The following is a 14,205-nucleotide window of genomic DNA, read 5'->3' on the forward strand; positions in this document are numbered from 1 at the left end:
TGACAACCTAGAACCCCTAGATGGGGTGAGGAGGGAGAGAGGCTCAAGAGGGAGGGGACATATATATACGTACATAATATATCTAGTTATACCTGATTCACATTGCTATACGGCAGAAAGTGTCATGGAATCTGGAGGTCCAAAACACACCTTGGAGGACTCTCAAGACAGTGGAGTAAAGTTTATTACACCAGCGAGTCCAAGGGGAATCAGTTCCCAACAAGGAACCCTGATGTTTCTGAGACCCAGTTTTATACTCCCTGCTATGTGATCGGTTACATGTTAGCAACCTCTTTGTTGTATATGACTGAATTTTACAACAAGTGGAACAATTAAGGTGAACAATTAAGGTGCTAGGAGAACAATTCAGGTGAAGGGGGGGCGACACTGATTATACATCAAGGGGGGATGTCTCCATGGTTAGTGTAACAGGGGCAGCCTGACCTCAACTACAATCTCCATTTGCCATCTGTAGGGAGGGAAGTCTCCAGGAGACCTGGATTTCATTAGCAATAGTTTCCTCACTCTTGGGCAGGGTTCAGGCCTAGTTTACATCCTGTCTTTAAGATGGATGACAGGCTTCAAGATGGAGTCTCTCCTGCTTTCCTCACACTGCTGCTGCTGCTAAGTCACTTCAGTCGTGTCCAACTCTGTGCAACCCCATAGACGGCAGCCCACCAGGCTCCGCCGTCCCTGGGATTCTCCAGGCAAGAACACTGGAGTGGGTTCCCATTTCCTTCTCCAATGCAGGAAAGTGAAAAGTGAAAGTGAAAGTGAAGTCGAGTCCGACTCTTCGAGACCCCATGGACTGCACCTACCAGGCTCCTCCGTCCATGGGATTTTCCAGGCAAGAGTACTGGAGTGAAGCCCCAGCAAAAGTAACACAACATTGTAAAGCAATTATTCTCCAAGTAAATAAATAAATAGAAACTTCCTGAAAGGTTGTTGCTGAGCTGTGAAAGAGGTTGGGATTCTTGGCCTCCAGAGGAGAGGAATTCAATCTGGGGCCAGTGATCGTTCAGAGCTTTTGTGTGATAAAGTTTTTATTAAAGTATAAAAGAGATAGACAAAGGTTCTGACATAGAAATCAGAGGAGGCAGAAAGAGTGCCCCCCTGCTAGTCTTCAGCAGTATGTTATATTCCTATCAGCAGGCTGTTAATTAGAGAAAGGAAATGTCTCAAAACTCAGAGTGGTATCAGGCCCCTCATCCACAACATACATTTTGAGATAACATTAGCACAAGGTAAGTTGTCTCAGGCCATAAAATGATTGACATGAATTTTGAAGAAAGGCAGGTTTCCAAGCAAAGACATAGTCTCATTAACATAACTTAAGAGAACATTTGCAAGTGTAAAACATACTGGTTTGTCAAGTGGGTTCTGAGTCTTAGGTGGAACCAACTTGAAGAAAGAGTGTTCAGTTCAGTTCAGTCACTCAGTCGTGTCTGACTCTTTGTGACCCCATGGACTGTAGCATGCCAGGCCTGGACCAAACACCAGCTCCCGGAGTTTACTCAAAATCATGTCCATTGAGTTGGTGATGCCATCCAACCATCTCATCCTCTGTTGTCCCCTTTTCCTCCCACCCCAATCTTTCCAAGCATTAGGGTCTTTTCAAATGAGTCAGTGCTTTGCATTAGGTGGCCAAATAATTGCAGCTTCAGCTTCAGCATCAGTCCTTCCAATGAATATTCAGGACTGATTTCCTTTATGATGGACTAGTTGGATCTCCTTGCAGTCCCTTAGACTGTAAGAGTCTCCTCCAATACCACAGTTCAAAAGCATCAATTCTTTGGCGCCCAGCTTTCTTTATAGTCCAACTCTCACATCCATACATGACTACTGGAACAACCATAGCTTTGACTAGACAGACCTTTGATAGCAAAGTAATATCTCTGCTTTTTAATATGCTGTCTTGGTTGGTCATAACTTTTCTTCCACGGAGCAAGCGTCTTTTAATTTCATGGGTGCAGTCACCATCTGCAGTGATTTTGGAGTCCCCCAAAATAAAGTCTATCACTGTTTTCATTGTTTCCCCATCTATTTGCCATGAAGTGATGGGACCAGATGCCATGATCTTAGTTTTCTGAATGTTGAGCTTTAAGCCAACTTTTTCACTCTCCTCTGTCACTTTCATCAAGAGGCTCTTTAGTTCTTCTTTGCTTTCTGCCATAAGGATGGTGTCATCTGCATATCTGAGGCTATTGATATTTCCCCCAGTTATCTTGATTCCAGCTTCTGCTTCATCCAGTCCAATATTTCTCATTATGTACTCTGCATATAAGTTAAATAAGCAGGGTGACAATATACAGCCTTGACATACACCTTTCCTGATTTGGAACCAGTCTGTTGTTCCATGTCCAGTTCTAACTGTTGCTTCCTGACCTGGATACAGATTTCTCAAGAGGCAGGTCAGGTGCTCTGGTTTCCTGTCTCTTTCAGAATTTTCCACAGTTTATTGTGATCCACACAGTCAAAGGCTTTGGCATAGTCAATAAAGCAAAAGTAGATGTTTTTCTGAAACTCTCTTGCTTTCTCAATGATCCAATGGATGTTGGAATTTGATCTCTGGTTCCTCTGCCTTTTCTAAATCCAGCTTGAAAATATGGAAGTTCACAATTCATGTACTGTTGAAGGCTGGCTTGGAGAATTTTGAGCATTACTTTGCTAGCGTGTGAGATGAGTGCAATTGTGTGGTAGTTTGAGCGTTCTTTGGCATTGGCTTTCTTTGGGATTTGAATGAAAACTGACCTTTGCCAGTCCTGTGGCCCTTGCTCAGTTTTTCAGATTTGCTGGCATATTGAATGTAGCACTTTCACTGCATCATCTTTTAGGATCTGAAATAGCTCAACTGGAATTCCATCACCTCCACTAGCTTTGTTAATAGTGATGCTTCCTAAGACCCACTTGACTTTGCATTCCAGGATGTCTGGCTCTAGGTGAGTGATCACACCATCCTGATTATCTGGGTCATGAAGATCTCTGTTGTGAAGAAAGACAGAGTCTAGAGTAAGTACATAGTTCATTAACATAGCTTAAGAAAAACATTTCCATAAGAAAAATGCATTGCTTAGCTCAAGGTTTGAGAAAAGTTAAGTTCAGATGGAACCAGGTGTAGTCATGGCAACACAGAATTTTAAAAGATATCTCCTTTTAAATTTGCATAGAGAAGGAAAAAAATCTGACACTTGTAGTTTGTTTCCTCCTGCCCCTTGCTGCTGCTGCTGCTGCTAAGTTGCTTCAGTCGTGTCCGACTCTGTGCGACCCCATAGATGGCAGTCCACCAGGCTCCTCTGTCCCTGGGACTCTCCAGGCAAGAACACTGGAGTGGGCTGCCATTTCCTTCTCCAATGCAGGAAAGTGAAAAGTGAAAGTGAAGTTGCTCAGTCGTGTCCGACTCTTTGTGACCCCATGGACTGCAGCCTACCAGGCTCCTCCGTCCATGGGGTTTTCCAGGCAAGAGTACTGGAGTGGGTTGCCATCTCCATCCTGCCGCTTAAGAGAGATAAAAATGTCTAACACTTGCAGTCTATTTTCTCATTTTGGAGACCCCCTAGCCTTCCTGCCTGTTACCCTCTCACTCCTATCTTTTGTTTCAGCAAAGATGAGCTCAGCTTACACTGAAGTCTCTCTGCTACTGCAGTAGCCTGAATAAAATGTTTGGCCACCTTAAAAAATAAAAAGTATACTTATATGTATAGCTGAATCACTTTGCTGTACACCAGAAATTAACATAACTACAAATCAACTATACTTCAACAATTTAAAAAAGGAATATATGGAAATTTTAAAGATTATATTATAATTATATAATATATATTATATAATTATAATTATATTAGATTATAATTACTGCAAGGAAAAGTGAAAGTGAAAGTGAAAGTCGCTCAGTGGTGTGTGACTCTTTTCGACCCCATAACTGTATAGTTCATGAATTCTCCAGGCCAGAATACTCGAGTGGGTAGCCTTTCCCTTCTCTAGGGGATCTTCCCAACCCAGGGATCAAACCCAGGTCTCTCGCATTGCAGGCAGATTCTTTATCAGCTGAGACACAAGGGAAGCCCTAGTGCAAGGAAAACGACCGTTTATTATGTAACAAAATCCAGAACTCATTAAAAAAATTAAGTTAATTCAACTACAAACATAAGGCATGGCAACCAGCAAAATGGGGGTGGGAGAACAGGGCAGGGGGATCTTCATCGCTTGAAGCACAGGAACAAGCGATTATTTCCTTAGCACACGGATAGTTTCTATAGTGAAGAAGAAAATGTAAATAGTCCAAAAGGGAAACCAGGAAAAGGTGAAAGTGAAGTTGCTCAGTCGTATCCAATTCTTTGCGACCCCATGGATTGTAGCCCACCAGGCTCCTCCATCCATGGGAATTTCCAGGCAAGAATACTGGAGTGGGTTGCCATTTCCTTCTCCAGGGGCTCTTCCCCGCCCAGGGATCAAACCCATATCTCCAGGGTGTGTTTCCTGCATTGCAAGCAAATTTTCTACCTGCTGAGCAATTGGGAAAGTCCAACTTCTATGGATTTTATCAAGAACTCTGAAATTTAAAATGGGATAGCCTTTGGTCCAGTAAATCCCATTCTACAAAATCATCTTACAAATACAGTTCTTGTGCTCTAAGAAAAAGATTTGTTCACTTAGCACTGTTCATATCAGCAAAACATTCTAAACAACCTACAGATCTATCAATAATGTTATGGCTAGTTTATGTCCCAGCCATACAATGGAAAATTATAAAGCAATTCAAAAGAAAAAGGTAAATCTACATACAGTTACATGTTAAGATCCTTTGATGTGTTTGGTTAAAAATGTAATCTGCATACAGAATTTTTTTTCTTTTTCGCTCAGCCCTGTCTGACTCTTTGCCACCCCATGAAATATACAGTCCATGGAATTCTCCAGGCCAGAATACTGGAGTGGATAGCATTTCCATTCTCCAGAGGATCTTCCCAACCCAGGGATCAAACCCAGGTCTTGCATACACAGATAGTGCAATAATATTTATGAAAAATATATACTTGCATATATCTGGATATGCTTGCAAATGCAAAGAAAACAGTTTGTAAGGATAAGCACCCACTTTTTAACACTTCTGTTAAGAAGAGGAATGCAATAGAAGGAAGTTTTAGAACTGGGCTTTGGGTTCTTCCTTTCCCACTTTTTATTTTATGCATTTACTTCTAACTTTTTACAAGGAGAACATTATGTCTATAAAGAATAAAAATAACAAACTGTGCTGGACCAGGTTCACCAAAGCCTTACCTGAGAACCATGCTTCTGGATCATCCCCTCAAAGGTAAAATCTACCACTTAGAACACAGGGAAAGTCTATGCCTTTTGTGTGTGTGAGTGTGTGCGTGTGTGTGTGTGTACCTGAACAAGCCAAATTCTCCCAGTCAATTGTGAGTCATGTAAGCACTCATTTCATTCGCCTTAAGAAGTGCCTCTTGTATTAACTAAATCCTGAGAGGATGGGTGCCAGGGACAAATTGGGGGCTAGTTAGATCATGGCATTTGGTCCCATCACATCATGGCAAATAGATGGGGAAACAATGGAAACAGTGACAGACTTTATTTTGAGGGGCTCCAAAACCACTGCAGGTGGTGACTGCAGCTGTGAAATTAAGAGACACTTGCTCCTTGGAAGAAAAGCTATGACCAACCTTGACAACATATTAAAAAGCAGAGATATTACTTTGCTATCAAAGGTCTGTCTAGTCAAAGCTATGGTTTTTCCAGTAGTCATGTATGGATGTGAGACTTGAACTATAAAGAAAGCTGATCACCGAAGAACTGATGTTTTTTAAGTGTAGTGTTGAATAAGACTCTTGGAGATCTTACCTCTGCAAGCAGATCCAACTAGTCCATCCTAAAGGAAATCAGTCCTGAATATTCATTGGAAGGACTGATGCGGAAGCTGAAAGCTGCAATACTTCGGCCACCTGATGTGAAGAACTGATTCCTTGAAAAAGACCCTGATGCTCGGAAAGACTGAAGGCAGGAGGAGAAGGGGATGACAGAGGATGAGATGGTTGGAAGGCATCACCGACTACATGGACATGAGTTTGAGCAAGCTCCAGGTGTTGGTGAAGGATAGGGAGGCCTGGCGTGCTGTAGTCCATGGGGTCGTAAATAGTCGGACATGACTGACTGACTGAACTGAACTGAACTGAACTGAGGCTACCACGTGACCGCCAACGACGTTCTAGCATTCGGGCACGAGCAGCCCAGGTTCAAACAGACTCGCTTAGAAGTTCTCCAGGAAACCGTTGGGTGGGTGGAGAGGAGTGCTCGGTCCAACAGCTCCTTTCTGATCTTCCGTGCTGTTTGAGAACGTGGCCTTTCCTTCCTGGAAATGAGCCTTAATCCCTCGAAGGTTGCACCAGAGCCGAAGCGGGAGGCGGGGCAAGAGCCTGGGTCCAAGTCCCAGGGGCCTGGGTTGGAGCTGGGGCCTGAGCTGGAGAGAGAGAGCTGGCCGCCCGCAGGGCGTGGCCTAGAGCCGGAGCCGCCCTCGTCCTCTGGTCAAGACCGGAACCGAGCTTGGCTGGGCGGTGGGGCAGAACGCAGAGCCCCCTCCCGAGTCGCGGCTGAGGCTCCACCACCTCCGGCCAGCATCGCGGTCTGAGAACCAATTGGCCCAGCGGCCCCGCTGCCACACCAACTGCCTGGAGGCGCCGCTGTCCCGGGCCTTCGGGCAGGTGGACTGAAAGGTGGGCTCGCATCCCTGGATCTGCTGCTGCCCATGGTGTTAAAGGCCTTTCTCGGCACTGGCCTGATTTACCAGCCCCAGGCTGAAGAAGACGACCTTGAGGAGCAGTACACCCCGGTAGGGAGACCCGCCAAGGCTGCGCTACGCTTTGTGCAGGACATTTCACCAACGACTCTCTCTCATCTCCGTCTCTAGGAAGAGCACCGAGGTCAGTTATGCCTCCATCCTAGTGGTCTCCAACTTTGAGACACTGCTGGAGCTGGAAATCTTAGAAGAAATTTGCAAGATGGATGACCCGGTGCAGGTTTTGATTGTGACACAGGACAGTGGAACCCAGATCCCCTACAACGAGGTGTGTGCTAAGAACCAGGGCTCCTGTGTCCCTCCTCCAATTCACTCTTGTTCGCCTGGAAAAGGAACAAGGGCCTCAATCTGAAAACCTACACCTTCCCCATCTACAGCCTAGCCTGTCAGATCATCTACTTGGCCACCATCCTGGGAGGAACTGGGAGAGGATTGGGCTGAGCCAGTTGCTTCTCCAGGCCAAAGCCATGTGGCTGCAGTACTACCTGAAGACAGATGAAGGAGAGGAAAACTAAGGTAGCAAGGTGTGGATGATCCATTTCCTAAGAAGGCTGGCAGCCTTGAAAAGAGTCTGGCCTTGAAGAAGATCAAGGTACCTAGTGGCTGGGGTTTATAGGGAGGCCAGGAGAAGGTGGGAGGGTTAAGAGGACTTGTTCCAAGTACCATAGCAGCAGCACTCCCACATTATCAGATAGAGTCCTTGACTGGAAGCTAGGTGTGCTCTGCTCTAATTGATCCTTAATCCAACTTTCTTAAAATAGCACACTGAAGAGAGCCAGGAAAGAATCTAAAAAAAAGTGGATATGTGTATAACTTATTCACTGTGCTGTACACATGAAACTAACACAACATTGTAAAGCAACTATACTATAATAATTTTTTTTTTGAAATAAAGTAAAAGGAGATAGGTCCTAAAAAAAAAAAAGAAGAATGCCTCAAATCTTAAGTCCTTGATAACATTTCACTTTCATGCATTGGAGAAGGAAATGGCACCCCACTCCCGTGTTCTTGCCTGGAGAATCCCAGGGACGGGGTAGTCTGGTGGGCTGCTGTCTATGGGGTCACACAGAGTCGGACACGACTGAAGCGACTTGGCAGCAGCAGCAGCAACATTCTGGTTAAAAACACAAATTGTACATTCTCAGGGTAGTTCTGTTCAGTACAGATGTTGATCTTCAGGTTTAATTTGGTTTTCTGGTCAAATTACTCTGAAATTCTTACTTCCAGTTTAAGCCTTTGCTGTTTCTGGGAGCCCCCTAAACTTTGTTTGGAATTCATTAGAATAAAAAGACAAAACTTTAAACAAAAGTTCCATGATGTTTTTGAGAAAGAAAGATGACCATTTAAAAAGTAAATTATAGCATAGTGCCAGGCACATATTACTACTGCTACTGCTAAATCTCTTCAGTCGTGTCCGACTCTGTGTGACCCCATACTCGGCAGCCCACCAGAGTCCCCCATCCCTGGGATTCTCCAGGCAAGAACACTGGAGTGGGTTGCCATTACCTTCTCCAATGCATGAAAGTGAAAAGTGAAAGTAAAGTCATCCAGTTGTGTCCGACACTTCGAGACCCCATGGACTGCAGCCTACCAGGCTCCTCCATCCATGGGATTTTCCAGGCAAGAGTACTGGAGTGGGGTGCCATTGCCTTCTCCAGGCACATATTAGCTGTTCAGTAATTTTTGTGCCGGCAAACCTAGTACTCTGAATAAAACTGGTGAAAATGAGAAGACACCTTCTGGAAAAAGCCTTTTAATACTCAGTTTCTGAAATGGTGTTTGTGCAGTTAAAATAGTAAAAGATGACAACCTAATAGAAGTTTAGAAAAAATCATAATGTCTATAGTAATTAATGCTTTCACAGTTTGTATAAGATTCAGATTTTGTGTATTCAGGAGTTTTAAACTTTAGACTGTGAAAGAAACTTTGAAAAGCATGCCAGAGATTTGTGGGAAGAAGCAAATCTCTATTACCTTCTATATTCTAAAATCATAATCCATATATTTTGATTTTTTACTGAATTTTAATGTTTAAATCAATAAACTGTAGTGTTGTAATATCATATGTAACTCACACACAATATCATAATTGAAGGTTATTTACCTGAATATATTTTTGTGGCAGGTCCTCTACTTTACATCACTTTCTAGACAACTGGAATTTGAGGCAACTTCTATGACAGTGGTCCCCTTGTTTCACTTGGCATACCTTCTAATCATATTAGTTGCAATTGTATCATGTTAAAGGTAAAACAATTTTATTAGTAAATTCTAAAAAATATTTTATTGTGTAATAAATATAATGTCTAGATATGTTGGAGTAGTATGTAATTTCCTTGGTTCTATCTCTCCACAGCAAAGATTTGAAACACAGTGGAACAGTGTTACAGCTCGATTACAGCTCAGAGTTTTATTCAGCAAGCAGAGGAAAGTATACCCTCCAGGCATGAGGGCAAGCTGACCCCAAAGAGGAGGCCTCAATCCATCTTGGCTTCCTGTTTTTATACATTTGTCTCCTCGCCCTGAGTCTGCCCTATGTAAACTGGGCTAGCCAGGAGGGCTGTTTGTTTCACCTGAGGGTCTCACTTCAACCCTCAGGTTTTCTTTCGTTCCATTTTTGCATGCTTTTTCCTTTCTTGTCTTTTAGCCACCACCATTTGGGACTCCTTTTTCCTATTCTAACTATCTAACATTCCCACCTCAAGAGACGGGAGGCCCAATTCTTTGGGAATTGGGGCGTCAAGCTCTCGCTGGCTACTTTGCTGAGGTGGGATGGTGAGTGGAAAAGGGCCTCCCCCTCTTGCTAGTCTGAAGCCTCAGAGTCCTTATAATGGTGTCCATCTAAGAGTGAGTGATATTTTCTGTGGTTGGGTGTAGTTTTATATATCCTTGTTGAACTGGCACTGCATGTTGCAGCTTGTTGACCTGGGCAGAGGTAAAATGGGTTAAAGAATTGATCATACATGGAACAATCATAAGCAGCATCAATATGGTGATAACAGGGATTAGTAGGGGCACTGCTGCTGCTGCTAAGTCGCTTCAGTCGTGTCCGACTCTGTGCGACCCCAGAGACGGCAGCCCACCAGGCTCCACCGTCCCTGGGATTCTCCAGGCAAGAACACTGGAGTGGGTTCCCATTTCCTTCTCCAATGCATGAAAGTAAAAAGTGAAAGTGAAGTTGCTCAGTCATGTCTGACTCTTAGCGACCCCATGGGCTGCAGCCCACCAGGCTCTTCCATCCATGGGATTTTCCAAGCAAGAGTACTGGAGTGGGGTGCCATTGCCTTCTCCGAGTAGGGGCATTAGCCAACTCCAAATTCCCCATCACCAGGAGAAGGAGCCCCCAAAGAGAGATTGTAGCCACCCTGATAACTCTGCAGCTCATTCTTTGAGATCCTGTAGGATCTGAATGTTTTTCTTGAGGACTGTGAGACTTTCTTTAACTTAGCTGGAGGTATTTACCCAGAAACAACACATCTTATTCAAGATGGCTCAAGTCCCTTCTTGTTCAGGGATCAGGAGATCTATCCCTTGTCTATTTTGGAATACAACCCCTGGCAAGCATTGTTGGTTCTTTAAATCTATCCTGAGAAATATTATCCCCAGAAACTTAATTTTTACGGTATTCATGAATATGCAGTCGATTGTAGTCTTGAATAGATATCTGAGATCTCACATGTGTATTGAGTGTCCTCTTCTCTTTCATTCCATGGTTTGACTCATGAGTAGTGAATTCAAGAGTCATGCCCTGGTACCTTGACTACTATGGGGGTAGAAAGTATTACAGGATAGGTAGGAGTCCTTCCATGTGGGCTGGAGTTGAGCCTTTGGGGATACATCTTTCCAGACTTTAAATAGGACTTGAGTCACTGGAGCATACAGTGGTGGCTCTTTAGAATCTATTGGGTCCTGATTGACACCCTACAAGTGTGTATATTGTTGGAATTGCCCAATAGCCATGGTATAAGACCAGAGGCTTATACCATGAGCCTCTGGATCTAGGAAGGGGTCATTGACATAAACAAAAGGTCTCCCATATAGCCTCTCATAAGGACTAAGACCAACCTTTTCCTTAGGGGCAGTATGGGTGCATAGGAGAGCTATTGGTAAAGCTCCTTCCATCCCAGGGACATCTCCTGGGGTTATCCTTTTTATCTCTAGTTTTAAGAATTGGTTGGCTCTTCCTACTTTTCCTAAAGATTGAGGCCTCCAGGCACAATGGAGATAATAAGTAATGCCCAATGCTTTAGAGTCCCCTTGGGTGACCTCAGGAGTAAATGATTTCCCTTTGTCACTTTGTAATGATCTGGGCAGACCAGATCTCAGAATGATTTTGTGGAACAGATTTTTTTTTTTTTTTTACCACCTCCTCAGCTTTCTCAGTCTGGGTGGTAAGCCTTCAATCCATCCTGTGAATGTATCTATCATGACTAGTAGGTATTTATACCCTTGAGAAACTGGCGTCTGGGTGAAGTCCATCTGCCAGTCCTCTCCTGGGTAGGTCCCACACCATTGGATGGGCTGGGTCAGCTGGGGTCTTTGAGCTCCTTGGGGGTCGTTTAATTGGCAAAGGGGACAAGAGGAGACCACTTGCCTTATAGTTGTTTGGAGGCCTGTTCCTCTGAAGGACCTTTCTAGTAATCTTTGGAGGGCCTTCTCCCCTAAATGAGTGGTGGGCTTGTAAGGAGTTAACCAACTTCCACTGGAGGTTCCCAGGCAGAAAAAGGAGTCCCTCCTTTTGGAATCACCCCATATGATCTTTTTGAAAGCACTTACTCTTAGCTTTAAGAGTCTCACCTTCAGTTTATGAAGGAATTTCTGGCAAAGTAGTCTGCGGAACTAGGGTGGCAACCCTATCAGGTCATTGTTCTGTAATGCTGCTCTCTTAGCTCCTTGATCAGCTGCTTGGTTCCCTCGTGCCACTTCCGTGCTCCCTTTTTGGTGTCCTTTACGATGGGAGACTGAAACCTCAGTGGGCAGGTGGATGCCTCCAAAAGCCTAAGGATTTGATCACCATACTTGACTGGGGACCCTCGGGTGGTCAAGTGGCCTCTTTTTTTTCCAAATAGCAGCATGTGCATGTAGCACCAGAAAGGCATACTGGGAGTCAGTGTAAATGGCTACTCTTTTTCCTTTTCCCAGCTTTAAAACTTGAGTCAGGGCTATGAGCTCAGCCAATTGGGCTGAAGTACCTGGTGGCAAAGGTTTAGCTTCTATGGTCTCAAAATTGGAGCTTACTGCATATCCAGCTCTTCTTTTGCCACCCAGGGTGAAGCTACTTCCATCAGTGTACCAGATTTCCTCAGGATTGGTCAGAGGATCTTCTGACAATCCTTCTCGGAGTTTTGTCCAGTGGTCCAAGGTTTCTAGGCAAGAATGAAAGGGGAGAAAGCCCTTGGAGGTAGGCAGGAAGGTGGCAGGGTTAAGAACCTCACAAGGGGATATAGTCAGGCCTGGATTTTCCATCAGCACTACTTGATACCTGAGGATCCTTTGATCAAACATCCATAAATGGCCTCTCCAATTCAGGAGTTGTTTCACCTGGTGACTGGTAAAAATAGTTTGCCTCCAAGAGAGAGTTTTAAAGCATCTTGTATCAGGACTGCAATAGCTGCAAGATTTCGAAGGTAGAGAAAGATCTCTTACCAATAATGGAGTAGGATACTCAGGGACCACCAGAAACTGGTGGGAAAATATTTGTCCATCCCAGCAACAAAGAAGTGCTCAGGTGAATCTTTTTATAGTTGTTTTTCTTACAGCACCAAAATGGTACAGGTTTGGGAGGAGAAGGCTCCGGAGTAGAAGGTCAGGACAGAGTAGGTAGCCCCTGTGTCAACCAAGAAATTCTCGGACCTACCTGCCACATCCTGTTGCACCCTTGGCTCCAGTCCCATGATGATTATCTGTGATAGGCAGGCTGGCTGGAGTGAGCTGCTTCAGTCTTGTTGAACCATCGTGAGGGAAGGCTTGGCACTTGACCTTCAGGCTCTTGGGTCCTGAGGGCAGAGTGCTGCCCAGTGTCCCAACTAATGGCATTTGTAGCAAGCTGTTTTAGGAGACTTGTCACGGTTTGGACACTCTTTGGCCCAATGTCCTGCCTGTCTACAGATTAGGCATTTGCCTCATATCTTGTCATTTAAGGACTTGGGGTTTGCCATAGGGCTCCCCTGGAGCAGGGCCAGCATCTGGGCATGGCTTGTCTCTTTCCTTTTCTCCCTTTCCTGGGCCTTGGCGTCCTTCTCCTATTCTCTGTTATTAAAAGTATTGGTGACTGTCTGGACCATCTTATTTAAAGAGTCAGCAAGGCCCTGCAGTTGTAGATGTTGTAGCTTTATCCTGATGTCTGATGCACATTGGAACAGTAATTTGTCCTTTAAAGTCACCCTCATAAGAGTCTAAGTCCAGATTGGTAAACTTTTGGAGGGCCTCTTTTAGACTTTCCAGAAAGGCAATGGGGTTCTCACTGGACTCCTGAGTTATTGCTGAGACTGGGCACAGTCCCACAACTAATAGGCTTCCTTTTATTTCCATGGGTGGACTTCCTTAGGGGTAAGTCTTTTTGAAGCTTATCCTACTCAGTACTGTTGCAACCTGAGAGCTGGGCATCCCCAGGTCAGGGTACAGATCCCCAGGCAGGTTGAGGAGACAGCCTACTGGAGATGGAATCCTGGGTCAGGTTGAGGCAGGTCGGCCTCTTGAGAATTGGGTCCCTGGGCAGGTTGAAGCGTGTCGACCTCCTGGGACTGCTGGACTGGAGGTCCCCATGCAGGATGAGGCATGACAACCTCCCAGGGCCTGGATCCCTAGGCAGGTCGAGGCAGATCGACCTCCTGGGACTCCCAGGCTGGAGTTGGGTGTCTCCGAGGTCTCCAGCATGACTAGTGCTGGATAAGATTAAGGGGCTGTAATCTTAACTCATTGCTGGTTTGTCCACTGAGGATGGAAATAGATACCATGAGGTAAAGCAATCCAAGCCTGTGCCCTGAGACTGGGAACCTGGTGAAATAGCCATAAGCCTTAATCTCTTATTGCTCTGAAGTAATGTAAGTCAGTGATTTCTTCCCCTAGTCCTCCATAAGAGCAGTTTAGGGTGTTTCCAATGGTAAACATATCATTGTCATAGACCCACTTTGGGTAATAGCAGAAGTAACGGCAAAGGAGTGGGTTATCTGGTCCTGCTACGGGCATTAAGAGTGTTTGAATAATAAGTGGGGTGGAGTGATGTTGCCTACAAGGGGGCAGGGTCCTGGTTGTAGGAATTAGTAAGTGGCTTAAGAACATATTGATAAGAGGCAACAAATCAGATTTTCCGTAAAAGTGGAGTGGAGATTTGATCTGGGGGTATGTTTGTAACTTTAGGAGAAGGGTAGGAATGGTTTGGGCCCAAACAGCCTTCAGGGC

General features: G+C 44.8%; 1 protein-coding gene and 1 long non-coding RNA gene across 7 annotated transcripts in view; one reads left to right on the plus strand and one right to left on the minus strand.

The window, feature by feature from the left end:
• Positions 1-232: 232 nt before the first annotated feature.
• LOC109568017 (ankyrin repeat domain-containing protein 26-like) overlaps positions 233-14,205 on the minus strand; it is a 92,013-nt gene continuing 78,040 nt past the window's right edge. For 3 of the 6 annotated variants that reach the window (XM_070800999.1, XM_070800994.1, XM_070800993.1), the window contains 3 exons: positions 12,043-12,170; positions 8,909-9,016; positions 233-2,982 (listed from right to left, as the gene is read on the minus strand). The gene's annotated coding sequence lies outside the window, so the exon portion shown is untranslated. Of the gene's footprint in view, positions 2,983-8,908; positions 9,017-12,042; positions 12,171-12,286; positions 12,416-14,205 lie in introns of all 6 variants that reach the window. The other 3 variants (XM_070800996.1, XM_070800997.1, XM_070800995.1) reach the window with 2 other exon arrangements.
• On the plus strand, positions 5,961-12,171 carry LOC139186484 (uncharacterized). Its single transcript, XR_011570051.1, has 3 exons — positions 5,961-7,397; positions 8,930-9,051; positions 9,161-12,171. It is a non-coding gene; the product is annotated as an uncharacterized lncRNA (long non-coding RNA).

Source organism: Bos indicus, chromosome 13 (assembly GCF_029378745.1).
Source record: "Bos indicus isolate NIAB-ARS_2022 breed Sahiwal x Tharparkar chromosome 13, NIAB-ARS_B.indTharparkar_mat_pri_1.0, whole genome shotgun sequence".
NCBI classification, from domain to species: Eukaryota; Metazoa; Chordata; class Mammalia; order Artiodactyla; family Bovidae; genus Bos; species Bos indicus.